This window comes from Scyliorhinus canicula, chromosome 10, assembly GCF_902713615.1.
Source record: "Scyliorhinus canicula chromosome 10, sScyCan1.1, whole genome shotgun sequence".
Taxonomy (NCBI): Eukaryota; Metazoa; Chordata; class Chondrichthyes; order Carcharhiniformes; family Scyliorhinidae; genus Scyliorhinus; species Scyliorhinus canicula.
Window position 1 is genome coordinate 103,809,183 of NC_052155.1, and position 13,658 is coordinate 103,822,840.

Below are 13,658 nucleotides of genomic sequence, written 5' to 3' on the forward strand. Positions count from 1 at the left end.
TGTGGTGTGATTTTGCTGCTCGAAGTTTAATGCTGTCAGTGCGAGTTCAATTATTTCAGTATGGCATGAATATCTTTCGTCATTCCTGTTCCAGGCAAGTATTCAAGCTCAGCAGCTGTCATTGAGGTGGGCTGAGATAGATTACAAGTGAATTGCAATATTTAAAACATGATAACGTAAGATATAATCAGCGACGAGAAAACATGCACTTTTATATAAAACAAAATATAAAATAATTTGCAAAGTTCTTCAGAAGTATACATTGCAGACTTTGAAGAAATTATATAAGATTTTATATGAAATTAGATAGGCTGCAATGTTAAATAGAAATGTTAGTTCATGCTCCAGAATAATTGCAAAGAGGTCCTTCAGTCCAGCAGACCATTCTGAATGGGAATGGTTGACAAATACTTATTTTGTGTTTCATTCATATAGATTTTCGGGTGCGATTTTCCTGCCAGTTCCCCAGGGATGCAAATCCTGTTATGGCCGCTAACTCTAACGAGGGGGCCATAATGGGATTTGCATCACTGAGAACCCAGAACACAATGTTCCCTGGCCCTCCCGGCTAACGTAATCAGGTTCACGCCAGCCTTATCTTCCAGGTTCTCTGTATGTTCCCCCCACCAGTGTGATATCACGTCAGCGGGAATCACTACTGGTTTCCAAAAACGGAAACCAGGGGCTGGATTCTCCGACCCCCCGCCGGTCGGAGAATCGCCGGGGGGTGGGGGGGGGGGGGGGTACGTGAATCCTGTCCCCGCCATCTCCCGAAGTCTCCAGCACCAGAGATTCAGCAGGGGCAGGAATCGTGGCACGCCTGTCGGCGGGCCCCCCCCCGGCGATTCTCCGGCCCGCAATGGACCGAAGTCCCGCTGCTGTCATGCCGGTCCCGCCGGTGGGAATCAAACCGCCTCTCTTACCGGCGGGACTGGTAGCGTGTGCGGGCTCCAGGGTCCTGGGGGGGGGGGGGGGGGCGCGATCTGGCCCCGGGGGGTGCCCCCACGGTGGCCTGGCCTGTGGTCGGGGCCCTCCGATCGGCGGGCGGGCCTGTGCCGTGGGGGCACTCTTTTCCTTCCACATTGGCCATAGCCTTCACGATGCACTTTGCCATTTTTTGGGAAAATACCGCCGTCATCTCAAATCTAGTTGATCTTCTACGGTGCTGGGAAAAAACAAGTGATGTCTCACTTTACCTATAACTGCCTCTGCTGTTCCCCTTTTCCCTTTGTCATCTTCCATTCATCACTCCCCCTCAATATCTGTCATACACATTTTTATATGTTCCTTTCACCCTTGCCAATTCTAATCCTGCAGTGTGGTAGCTGCAGAAATTATATTGTGGGGCAGAGATTTCTCTCAGTAGTGTAATAGTGCTCTTAGGACTGCAGAACCATACACCCAGCATGAGCGCAGTTTAGTGTGAGGTATGCTGGGTGCTATCTTTGTACAGGCATGGACTCCTACAGTCAATGTCTATCCGAGGTCTGCAGAACAGGCAGATCATGATGTCAATCAGCAAACAATGCTGATTTGACATAATTTTAGCTTTCAGTGCTCAAGCCAATGCCCTCTCTTATCCTGATGAGTATGTGTTATGCAGCAGGAAGGACCTGCCCCCATTAGCACCAACTACCCACAGGTTGATATCTCCTGCCTGCTGCTACAAATCTTACATGTTTGTGTGCTTTCTGAAGATGTTCCAAGTTTCAAAAATCTGCAGGAAGTGGTATGGCAGGTGCTGCCGGATTTGTCTGGCTTCTGCACAAAGCGGTTGCTCCCAGTCTCAGGCATTCCCTTGGAGTACAGCATTCAGGGAAATGGTGCTATAGTGGTAACGTTACCGGACTTGTATTCCAGAGGCCCTGGCAATGCTCTGGGGACACGGTAGCTGGTGGAATTTAAATTCAATTGATAAAATCTGGAATTGAAAGCTAGTCTCAGTAAAGATGACTATGATTGCTGTAAAAATCCACCTGATTCACTAACATCCTTCAGGGAAGGATAACTACCTTGCTTACCTGATCTGGTCAACATACGGCACCACATCTTTCGCAATGTGGTTCACTCTTACCTGCCCTATGAAATGGCCCAGCAACATTAGTTCAAGGGCATTAAGGATGGCGACAAATGCATGTCTTGCCAGTGACGCCTACATCCCAAGAAATAATAAATAACAGGATAGAGATGAAAAGACATTACAAGCAGGACAAACTGCTGGAAGAGGGAGGAAGAGGAAGGAGAGAAGAGCTCGCAACAGGAGGTCATATCAAGTTATAGTGTTTTGGTAGCAATTCTCCGACCTGAACACCAACGAGGAATATTGTATGAGTATCTGCACTTTAATAACGAGGCCCTCACTGAAAACTCTCACCTGTGGCATCCATTACTGCAACCTCAGAGAATGGTGAATAAAACAGTGCCAGTGACTGGAGAGATTAGCAATAAGTTATAATTATTCATCTAGTGTTGCATAAAGAAGGTCATTGAGTCTCCCTATTAAAAGAGCAATTACTTCATTCCATTCTTTCTTCCCAGAGACAAGTAGGTGGAATGCGCACAAGGGTTCACAAGTTTTGCAGAATTCCCCCTGGTGCAGAGTGTCAATGTGCTGCACGCATATTGCCTTGTGATCCCACATGTCAAGTCTGTCTGATACTGGAACTGAAATGCATTTCACTCCCTCAGTGTCCAGCTGGCAACAAATCAGTCCGGTCAATCTCTGCTATCCTGACAACAGCCATAATGTCTTTATTCTGCAGCAGTCCATTGAATCATCTACATTTAAGCCACCATGGCAAACCAAAGGGTGATTATCTGGTGACAAGGACTATCTACCAGTAACTGCAACCCAATTCTTCATTTGTCAAGAGTTCCAGACTACTTCTCGTCCCCCTGTGTCCAAAGTCCTTGAATTTCCTACAGACAAACTGCCTGGCATAGTCTGTCATTAGCTGTTGTGGAATGCCATGTATGGCCAAGTGTCTCATCTGTTTCCGGACTACTGTAGTGTTCTTCACATCAGGTAAGTAATCAACCACATATCATCCTGAGAATGAATCAACAAGGAGCAGATACTGTTTCCCATTCTGATCAAATACATCTGCTGCTGTGAGGGACTATGGGAGATCTAGAATCCCATGTAGGTGCAGTGGGGAAGGTGAAGTAAGGTGTTCATGCATGTATCAACTTTGACTTAAACATTCACTTCCTTCCACATCAACACAGTGTTGTTTGCATCATCTACAAGATGCCCTGTAGAAACTCACCATGGCTCCTTCGATAGCACTTTCCAAACCCATGGCCACCACCACTCAGAACGACAAGGGCAGAAAATGTTCGGGGACAAGACGAGGTTTGGAAGGTGCTGTCGAAGGAGGCTTGCTGAGTTGCTGCAGTGTATCTTCCATAATGTATAGACTGCTGCCACCATGCATTAGTAGTGGAGGGTGTGAAGATTTAAAGTGGTGGATGAGGGGCCAATCCAGTGGGCTACTTTGTCCTGTGTGGTGCCCAGTTTCTTGAGTGTTGTTGGAGCTGCACTCATGCAGACAACCCTAGAGTATTCCATCACACTCCTGGCGTGTGCCTTGTAATTGGTGGGCAGGCTTTGGGGAGTGAGGAAATAGGTTATTTGCCTCAGCATTCTCAGCCTCTGACCTGCTTTTGTAGCCACCATATTTATTTGGCTAGTCCACTTCAATTTCTGGTCCATGGTGACCTCCACGAGGTTGATGGTGGTGATTTAAGTATGCTAATGCCATTGAACGTCAAGGAAATATAGTGAGATTCTCTCTTGTTGGAGCTGGTTATTGCCTGGCACTTGGCCCAAATATTACGTGCCACTTATCAGTTCAATCCTAGACATTATCCAGGTCTTCCTGCACATGGACATGAACTGCTTCATATCGGAGTTGCAAATGGTACTGACCATTGTGCAATTATCAGCGAACATCACTTCTGACCTTATGTTGGAAGGAAGGTGTGGGCAGCACAGTGGCGCAGTGGGTTAGCCCTGATGCCTCACGGCACCGAGGTCCCAGGTTCGATCCTGGCTCTGGGTCACTGTCCATGTGGAGTTTGCACATTCTCCCAGTGTCTGTGTGGGTTTCGCCCCCACAACCAAAAGATGTGCAGGCTAGGTGGATTGGCCACACTAAATTGCCCCTTAATTGAAAAAAAAAAATGAATTGGATACTCTATATTTTTTAATTTTGTTTTAAATGTTGGAAGGAAGGTCATTAATGAATCAGCTGAAAATGGTTGGGCGTAGGACACTAGCCTGAGAAATTCCTGCAGAGATGTCCTGGGCCGGAGATGGTTGGTTCCAACAGCTACAAACATCTTCCTTTGTGCTAGGTATGACTCCAACCAGGGGAGAGTTTCTCCCTGATTCCCATTGACTTCAGTTTTGCTAAATACATCACCTGCTGTTCCTTCATTGTTGCTGGGACAAAATCCTGGAATTCCATCCTTAACAGCACTGTGTGGATGTACCTACACAAGATGGACGGCAGAAGTTCAAGAAGGCCATTAACTTCTCCAGAGAAATTAGGGATAAGTGGTAAATCCTGGCCCTGCCAGTAGCACCCACATCTCATGAACAAATAATTTTTAAAAATGATTACACAATCCTCAGCTTGGAAGTTGAAAGAATTTCTGGAACATGGGATGTGAGAAGGAGGGTTAAGTATGAAGGTATCATCCTTCATACTTGCCAGCACCATCATATAGATGGGTGTTAGAACAGGCACACATTGTCCACTTGTTAGTTTCAGCTGCCTTCAGTTATGCAGCCCCTTCTCCTGCAAAGCAGAGTTAAGTGTGTCAGTGAGTGTTGTGCAATATGTTTGGATGTGCAGTATGCACAAGTTGTGAGATGTGGATATGAGGCTCACAACAGTGTTAAACATATGGCGGTGAGGTGAAGTATAGGCATGTTCAGTATCTGTGCTGATTAATGGAGATTATTGGTAGGTGAGTGATAAATCTATTGTGAATTGACAGGGTGTGAAGCCAGTAGTGCAGGTGGGAGAATATGGCATTTAAAGATCCATTCTGACCACTCGTGAAACCATTAAACATCCTGCTGCACTGCATCCATGGACTCAGAGTTGGTGTTGACCAGCATGGGTATCTGCTCCTGCTTTGTCTGGAGAGCCTCAAGTCATCCATTAATACAGACATCTCTCCAACTATGCATGTTCTTCACCAAGCCTCCAGTGCAGTGGCAGCATACCTGCATGCCCATGCTCTCCAATATTTAAGTTATTTTTTTTCTTCAGGCCAGATTTAGCTCACATCAGACTCCCAGCAGCTGTTCAATCCACAATATCCTTGAATTAACAATCATCCAGCCTGATCCACGCTCTGTGGAGGGCTGAGGGCAGCCAGGGAGGGTGGGAAGAGGGTAGGTGCTAAGAAAAGGAAAGGTGTGGGCTGGCCCTTCCAATGTGCTCCCTCAGGGGGATTGCCACTGCAGAACTGTCTGAAGGAGGTACCAACCTGTAAAAAAAATCAACATCAGCAGAAAAACTATGCACGAATGTCTGGGCAGCACAATCATACACTGACCTCAATCCCCAGACACACTTGTTAATTTTATTTGAACCCTGACCATAGAACCATACAATTCCTACAGTGCAGAAGAAGGCCATTCAGCCCATCAGGCCTGCACTGACCATCTGAAAGAGCACACTCCCCAGGCCCACTCCCCCACCCCAGGCCCACTCCCCCACCCTATTCCCATAACCTCACCTAACTTGCACATCTTTGGAAACCAGAGAACTCGGAGTAAACCCACGCAGACACAAGGAGAAAGTGCAAACTCCACACAGTCTTCCAAGGTCGGAATTGAACCCAGATCCCTGGCACTTGGTCACTCTGCCGCACATCATTTCGATCCAGCCTGGATTAAGCTCGCAATTTAAATGTAAAGACTGCCTGGCCAATTGGCCCACCTGCAAACCATAAAGGCAGTCGGGCAATCTAAAATCCCAGTCAATTGCTGTTTAATTAATTTAAATTGGTTAGTGCTGTTTTTTTCTAAAGTGGCTGTTTCTTCACTGTTTTTTTTCTGATGTTTGTTTACTGGGGAATGTGATGCTTTTAATATGTTTGTCCCAGTTAGATCATAGAATTTTTTTTACAGGGCAGTAGGAGGCCACTCGGCCCATCGAGTCTGCACCGGTTCTTGGAAAGAGCACCCTACCCGAGGTCAACACCTCCACCCTATCCCCATAACCCAGTAACCCCACCCAACACTGACGGCAATTTTGGACACTAAGGGCAATTTATCATGGCCAATCCACCTAACCTGCACATCTTTGGACTGTAGGAGGAAACCGGAACACCCGGAGGAAACCCACGCACACACGGGGAGGATGTGCAGACTCCGCACAGACAGTGACCCAATGCGGAATCGAACCTGGGACCCTGGAGCTGTGAAGCAATTATGCTATCCACAATGCTACCGTGCTGCCCTTAAAGTTGGGGAGAGGGGGGAGAGAATAATGGGGAGACAGACTGCTGGAGCTTAACTTGGGGGGTTGGGTTTCTAGTCTTGTTGCTGGGGGGATGGGAGAGGGGGGAGCTGCTTTGCTGACAGGGGAGGAACTGTTACTCGGGGACAAATGGGAGGTCGGGAACGGCGAATGCCCAGGGGGGTGGGGGGGGGGGGGGGTTGTGGAGGTCCTGCGCTAGAGGCGGGCGTAAAAAGGGTGATGGCTAGTCGGTAGGGGGGTGGGGGTGCCGCCCCCCGACCAGGCTGATTACATGGAACAACAGAGGGCTGAATGGGCCGGTCGAGGGCTCGCGTGTTTGTGCATTTGAGGGGGCTGAAGGCGGACGTGGCAATGCTACAAGAGACACACCTAAAGGTTACAGACCAGACGAGATTGAGAAAGGGGCTGGTTAGTCAAGTATTCCACACAGGACTAGACTCAAGGACCAGGGGGGGTAGCGATCTTCATCACAAACGAGTGGCGTTCGAGGCAGGAAGAATCGTGTCAGACAAGGGAGGTAGGTACATAATGGTGAGTGGGAAGGTGGAGGGGTTGCGGGCGGTACTCGTGAACATATATGCTCCAAATTGGGACGATGTGGAATTTATGAGGTGGGTTTTAGGTAAGATCCCAGATTTAGAGTCACATAACCTGATCATGGGAGGGGACATCAACACAGTCATTGATCCGGAATTGGACCGGTCAAAATCCAGGACAGGGAAGAGGCTGGCTGCGGCAAAGGAATTGAAGGGTTTTATGGAACAGGTGGGAGGAGTAGACCCATGGAGGTTTGCACGGACAAGGACGAAGGAGTTTTCTTTTTTCTCACATGCCACAAGGTTTACTCTCGCATCAACGTTTTTGTTCTGAGCAGGGCGCTAATACCGAAGGTGGTGGATACTGAGTACTCGGCAATCGCAGTGTCGGATCATGCCCCGCATTGGGTGGATCTACGGGTTATTGTGGAGAAAGGACAACACCCGCTTTGGCGACTGGAAGTGGGGTTGCCAGCGGACAAAGCGATCTGTGGGAGGGTTAACAAGTCCACCCAGAACTACCTGGAAACAAATGATACGGGGAGGTCTCCGCAGCGACGGTCTGGGAAGCTCTGAAGGCAGTGGTCAGAGGGGAATTAATCTCAATACGGGCCCACAGAGAAAAGGCAAACGGGCTAAGAGGGATAGGTTAGTTGAGGAGATACTCCAGGTGGACAGGAGGTACTTGGAAGCCCCAGACGCGGGGCTACTGAGGGAGTGGCGGAGGTTACAGGTGGAATTTGGGCTGTTGACCACAGGGAAAGCGGTGGAACAGTTGAGGAAGGCAAAGGGCGCGATCTAGGAATACAGGGAAAAGGCAAGCAGGATGTTGGCTCACTAGCTCAGGAAAAGAGAGGTGGCCAGGGAGATAGGTAAAGAGTAGAGACGGTGATACTGTCCCGGACCCAGCGGGGGTGAACGAGGTGTTTAAGGACATCGATAGTAAATTATAGAGTCGGAACCCCCGGCTGGGGTGGAGGGGATGAGGCAGTTTTTGGATCAGTTGAGGTTGCCGAGGGTAGTTGAGGATCTGATGGAGGGGCTGGGAGCCCCAATTGAGATTGAGGAAATAATCAAGGAGCTGGTGGGCATGCAGTCGGGCAAGGCCCTGGGACCTGACGGCTATCCGTGGAATTCTATAAGAAGTTTTCAGAGATATTGAGCCCACTGCTGGTGAGGACATTTAACGAAGCAAGAGAGAAGGGAGCCCTCTCCCCAACAATGTCACAGACCTCGATTTCATTGATCCTGAATCGGGAGAAGGATCCGGAGCAATGAGGGTCATACAGGCCGATTTTTCTACTGAATGTGGACGCCAAACTGCTGGCTAAGATGCTGGCTACAAGGATAGAGAACTGTGTCCCGGGGTTGATAGGGGAGCACCAGGTCTTGCTTTACGCAGATGACCTGCTGTTGTATATTTCAGACCCGTTGGAAGGGATGGGGGAAGTAATGCGAATCCTGTGGGAATTTGGTAATTTTTCGGGGTATAAATTGAACATGGGGAAAAGCGAGATGTTCGTGATCCAGGCAAGACGGCAGGAGAAGAGACTGGGAGAGCTGCCGTTGAGAATGGTAGGAAGGAGCTTTCTGTATCTGGGAATCCAGGTGGCCCGGGAATGGAAGACACTGCACAAGTTAAACCTATCCCGGCTTGTGGAACAAATGAAAGGGGACTTGAAGAGATGGGACATGCTCCCGCTATCACTGGCGGGGAGGGCACAGACAGTGAAAATGACGGTCCCCCCCAGATTTCTATTTGTCTTTCAGTGCCTCCCCATCTTTATCCCAAAGGCCTTTTTCAAGTGGGTAAATAACGTTATTTTGGGCTTTGTGTGGGCGAGTAAAACCTCACGAGTGAAGAAAGTGTTGCTGGAGCGCAGTTGGGGGGAGGGTGGGTTGGCGCTGTCAAACTTTTGCAATTGCTACTGGGTGGCTAATAGAGCCATGATTCGGAAGTATTAGGAAGATTAGGGTAGTGGGGGAGGGGTCGGTGTGGGAGCGGATGGAGGCAGCGCCATGCAAAGACACCAGTTTGGGAGCATTGATAACGGCGCCTCTTCTGTTCTCGCTGGCCCGATACTCCACAAGTCCGGCACTGGCGGCAGCTCTGAGAATCTGGGGGCAATGGAGGAGATACAAGAGAGTGGAGGGAGCATCGGTTTGGACCCCGATTTATAATAATCATTGGTTTATAGCGGGTAGGCTAGATGGTGGGTTCTGGAGATTGCAAAGTGCAGGAATTAGAAGGATGGGGAATCTATTTATAGATGGGAGCTTTCCCAGCTTGAGAGCTTTGGAGGGTAAATTTGAATTGCCAGCAGGGAACGGGTTTAGGTATTTGCAGTAGCGAGACTTCCTGAGAAAACAGGTGCCGGCCTTTCCACTGATGCTGCAACAGGGGATACAGGATAGAGTAGTCTCCAGTACCTGGGTGGGAGAGGGGAATGTTTCAGATATTTACCAGGAGCTTTCGGAGGCAGAGGAAACCCTGGTGGAGGAGCTTAAGGGCAAGTGGCAGGATGAGCTAGGAGGAGAGATAGAGGCGGGTATATGGGCGGATGCCGGAAGTAGGGTTAATACCTCCTCATCATGTGCCAGGCTTAGCCTGATGTTCCACCGAACACACATGACAGCGGCTATGATTAATAAGTTTTTCGGGATAGAGGATAAGGTGTGCGAGGTGCACGGGAAGCCCAGCAAACCATGTTCACATGTTTTGGGCATGCCCGAAGCTTAGAGGGTTTTGGCAGGGTTTTGCTGTGGCAATGTCCACAGTGCTAAAAACACGGGTGGTTCCCAGTCCGGAGGTAGCGGTCTTTAGAGTGTCAGAAGTGCCGGGAGATCAGAGGGCGAAAGAGGTGATGTCTTGGCCTTTGCCTCCCTGGTAGCCCGGAGACAGATCTTGTTAATGTGGAGGGGCTTAATGCCCCCGAGTGTAGAGACCTGGGTTAGTGACATTGCTGGATCTCTCAGTCTTGTGAAAATAAAGTTCGCCTTAAGAGGGTCAATGGTTGGGTTCACCCGGAGGTGGCAGCCGCTTGTCGACTTTCTCGGGGAAAATTAAAATGTCAGCAGATGCAGTATTCCGGGGGGGTGGGGTTGGGGGGGGGGGGGGGGGGAGAGTAGGCCAGATTGTTGTTTTATGGTTGGGGTGTGAAGATTCGGATGGGGAGGGAAATGTTTAGTATACCATGTTGATGTCATTGTTAATGTTATTTTTATAAAAATTTTCAAATACCTTAATAAAAAATAAAGACAAAGCCATGCTGACTCAGTCCTATTTTATCATGCACTTCCAAGTACTCTGTGATTTCATTTTTAATAATAGATTCTAAAATCTTTCCAATGACCGAAGTCAGGCTAACTGGCCTATAATTTCCTGTCTTCTGCCTCCCTCCCTTCTTAAACAGCGCTGTTACATTAGCCACCTTAGAACATAGAACATAGAACAGTACAGCACAGAACAGGCCCTTCGGCCCTCTATGTTGTGCCGAGCAATGATCACCCCACTTAAACCCACGTAACCCGTATACCCGTAACCCAACAATCCCCCCCATTAACCTTACACTACGGGCAATTTAGCATGGCCAATCCACCTAACCCGCACATCTTTGGACTGTGGGAGGAAACCGGAGCACCCGGAGGAAACCCACGCACACACGGGGAGGACGTGCAGACTCCACACAGACAGTGACCCAGCCGGGAATCGAACCTGGGACCCTGGAGCTGTGAAGCATTGATGCTAACCACCATGCTACCGTGAGATACTCGTTCTAGTCCTCTGGGACCCTTCCTGCCTCCAGTGATTCCTGAAAGATCATCAGCAATGCCTCCTTAACCTCCTCAGCTTATCTCTTTTAGAACCCTGGGGTGTAGTCCATCCGGTCCAGGTGATTTATCCACCTTCAGACCTTTCAGGTTCCGCAGAACCTTCTCCTTAGTAATGGTCACTGCATTCACCTCTGCCCCCTGATTCTCCTGGAGCTCTGGTATCCCACTGGTGTCTTCCACCGTGAAGACTGATGTAAAGTAACAATTCAGTTCCTCTGCCATTTCTTTGTTTCCTATTATTCCTTCTCCAGCCACATTTTCCAGTGGTTCAATGTCTATTTCTGCATCTCTCTTACCCTTTATATGTTGAAAAAAATTCTTCCTATCTTCCTTTATATTACGAGCTAGCTTGCACTCATATTTCCTCTTCTCCCCCCTTATTGCTTTTTAAAATTTATCCTCTGCTTGCTTTTAAAGGCTTCCCAATCCTCTGGCTTCCCATTAATCCTCACCATTTTGTATGCTTTTTCTTTTGCTCTTATGCTGTCCTTGACTTCCCTTGTCAGCCATGGATGCCTTGTCCTCCACTTAGCATGTTTCCTCCTACTTGGGATGAATTTCTGTTGCCTCCCGAATGCCCCCCCAAAACTCCTGCCATTGCTATCTTCCCTGCTAGACTCCTTTTCCAATCATCTTTCCCACGGAGCAGCCCGGGGGCCATCAAGCAACCCGAGGGAGGAGGTAATGATGGGACCAATGCCAGAGCCTCCCACAGGGGACCTGCTGAAACACCTCAGCGCTTCTGAATCCTCCCTGACTGACATTGGCACATCTCATGGGCCCAACAGGCAGAGCAGGGTGGCACCTCATCACCGGTGACACCTGAAGGTGGCTGGGTCAGGTCCAGGTCATCCAAAGAATTCCCAGGTCACAGGGCGAGTTACGCAGCAGGCCTGTCTGGGGTCACAACTAGAAGGAGCGGCAAGGCATGTAAGATAAGGAAATTAGACACCAGCTAAGTTGGCATGGGTGCAGCACATAGGTTAGAGGTAGGGATCAGAGCACAATAATGTACAGTCACTATCAAACACGTTTTCACCAACATTCTGACCCGCCCAATCCTCTGTCTGAAGCTTATGCGGGATGGCTGGGCTGGGTGTAGGGGGTGTCCTGGGTGGGTGTGCAGAAGGTTTGGGATGGGATGTGGTGTGGGATTTGGGTGTTGGATGATGTCACAGTACAGGGCCCCCAGGACAATTGAATGTTCCACCTGGGATCACCCTCAGAGGTGGCAGGGAACAGGGCTAGAGGTGTGAGGCCGCCTTGCAGGACAGGTTACCCAGTGAGTAACGCCATCACCGCTCACCATCTCCACAACCACCACCCATCAGCCGTTCCCACCAATATGTTGCCTTCCACACTGCACTCCTGTCCCGTTCAGTGAGTGACACCAGGGAGCCTCTATTCTCACCACCCATCCCTGTCAACATGGTAACCGGTGGCTTTGCAACTCGTGTCAGCAACATTTTATGCTGGGAGAGTAGCTGTGTGTGACACACAGGTTGTGACAACCTGCCCATGGACAGGATAGATGTGAGCAGGTGCGGTGGGCAGGCAGGGTTTGGAGACAGCTGGTGGCCCTGTGAGTGGGCTAGCAGATAGTGTCACTGGTGAGGCCACTGGCCTTAGAGGGGCAGTGTGCCAGGGAGGGTGCAGAAGGCCACGGTGCATGTGTCCTTTGGTTGGGGTGAGCTCTGCTATTCCCCTGCTTCGCTTGCAGTGGGGTAATGCTTCTGATGACGGCACTGAGGAGTGGCAGCACCCCGATCCCGAGGGGACACCCCAAATCCACGGAGCTGCCATGTATTCGCTCCCCACTACACCCCCCCCCCCCCCCCCCCCCCCCCGTGGCCCTGGTAGCCACCCCCAGCAAGCGGTGCAAGTTTTAAGTCTTTCAAACTTTTCTTACCTTCTCTCTTCCCCTCAGCAGTCATGGCGCCCAGTCCCTGTTTGTAAATACCTGCAGTAAATCATGCCCGCATACTTCCACCTGAGAAGGCTAAATAGTGGGTCAAATGCGCTAAAATCTTTTCAATGCATAAAAATGTCGGTTTTGCATGTCGTTGCCGGTGCGTGGTGCAAATCTTGTTATCGCCACCAGCAAGCGGAGCCTGGCGCCCGAATCACTGCTGGGCACAGACCTTGAATTCGGCTGGGCGCCTGTTTCTCCGCCCGATCGCGGTTCCCGTTTGTGGCATTGCGAGCCAGAGAATTTCGCGCAATAATTTTTAACATTCATTTCATTCGGTAATCTTGCATTAGGGCTGTGTATTGTAACCATTCACCTGCATCAAAACAAAGGCTAAACATTTATTTTAGGAGAAACCTAAACATTAGTTTTAGTGCAATAAAAAGGCCTAATTCCTGTACATTAAAAATATAAAATCAGATCTCTGGCAAACCCATATCTAACTGCGAAAGATTTTTAATTTAAAAATGAATTTGCTCAGGTTTTATGTTTCATTGTTTTACAAAATTCTGTGTGTTTAGTCGATTATTATTAAAAGGATTGCAAGTCTAATGTTGTCGAATTCATATTAATCAATCATTGCAGTACATAGGCAGGAAGCAGGCCAGCCTGATCCAAGGCTGTGGCAGGAAGCCAGGAGATGGATCGAGACAGGGTCAAGGAACGGAAGCAAAGCTTTTCAAAATAAAAATTACAAATATCAGAAATTTGAAATTTAACTGAAAATCCTGGAAATACAGATCTGTTAGCATTTGTAAGATGGAAAAAAAAACACTTTCCACTTTCATTAAGTGGGAAGTGAACGTTTAGCTTGTC